This window comes from Micropterus dolomieu, linkage group LG17 (genome assembly GCF_021292245.1).
Source record: "Micropterus dolomieu isolate WLL.071019.BEF.003 ecotype Adirondacks linkage group LG17, ASM2129224v1, whole genome shotgun sequence".
Lineage (NCBI taxonomy): Eukaryota > Metazoa > Chordata > Actinopteri > Centrarchiformes > Centrarchidae > Micropterus > Micropterus dolomieu.
In genome coordinates this window covers 647,447-648,418 of record NC_060166.1, presented here as the reverse complement: position 1 = coordinate 648,418, position 972 = coordinate 647,447, and the positions used below count along the sequence as shown (strand labels likewise).

The 972-nt window shown below is 43.8% G+C and overlaps 1 protein-coding gene and 1 long non-coding RNA gene across 2 annotated transcripts in view; one reads left to right on the top strand and one right to left on the bottom strand.

Annotated features, from left to right (window-relative positions):
* LOC123985987 (cell migration inducing hyaluronidase 1) overlaps positions 1–972 on the top strand; it is a 134,934-nt gene that overhangs the window by 84,876 nt on the left and 49,086 nt on the right. The window lies entirely within an intron of this gene.
* LOC123985652 overlaps positions 494–972 on the bottom strand; it is a 13,629-nt gene continuing 13,150 nt past the window's right edge. The window contains exon 3 of the long non-coding RNA XR_006828723.1: positions 494–562. This is a non-coding gene — a long non-coding RNA (uncharacterized LOC123985652). The remainder of the gene's footprint in view (positions 563–972) is intronic.

Genomic DNA, 972 nt, shown 5'->3' with positions numbered 1-972 from the left:
GCGAGTTTGCTGGCCAATTAAGAACAGGGATACCATGGTCCTTAAACCAGGTACTGGTAGCTTTGGCACTGTGTGCAGGTGCCAAGTCCTGTTGGAAAATGAAATCTGCATCTCCATAAAGTTGGTCAGCAGCAGGAAGCATGAAGTGCTCTAAAACTTCCTGGTAGACGGCTGCGTTGACCTTGGACCTCAGAAAACACAGTGGACCAACACCAGCATATGACATGGCACCCCAAACCATCACTGACTGTGGAAACTTTACACTGGACTTCAAGCAACGTGGATTCTGTGACTCTCCTCTCTTGCTCCAGACTCTGGGACCTTGATTTCCAAAGGAAATGCAAAATTTACTTTCAGCAGAGAACATAACTTTGGACCACTCAGCAGCAGTCCAGTCCTTTTTGTCTTTAGCCCAGGCGAGACGCTTCTGACGCTGAGTCTTGGGTGCGGTTATCCCTAATGTTTGTACACTTTTTGAATGAACTTTTTGAACTGAATCTCCCCCACATTTTTGAATGGGTTTTGTTTCACAATCCTCTCCAGGGTGCGGTTATCCCTATTGCTTGTACACTTTTTTCTACCACATCTTTTCCTTCCCTTCGCCTCTCTATTAATGTGCTTGGACACAGAGCTCTGTGAACAGCCAGCCTCTTTAGCAATGACCTTTTGTGTCTTGCCCTCCTTGTGCAAGGTGTCAATGGTCGTCTTTTGGACAGCTGTCAAGTCAGCAGTCTTCCCCATGATTGTGTAGCCTACAGTACTAGACTGAGAGACCATTTAAAGGCCTTTGCAGGTGTTTTGAGTTAATTAGCTGATTAGAGTGTGGCACCAGGTGTCTTCAATATTGAACCTTTTCACAATATTCTAATTTTCTGAGATACTGATTTTGGGGTTTTCATTAGTTGTCAGATATAATCATCAAAATTAAAAGGAATGAACACTTGAAATATATCAGTCTGTGTGGAATGAATG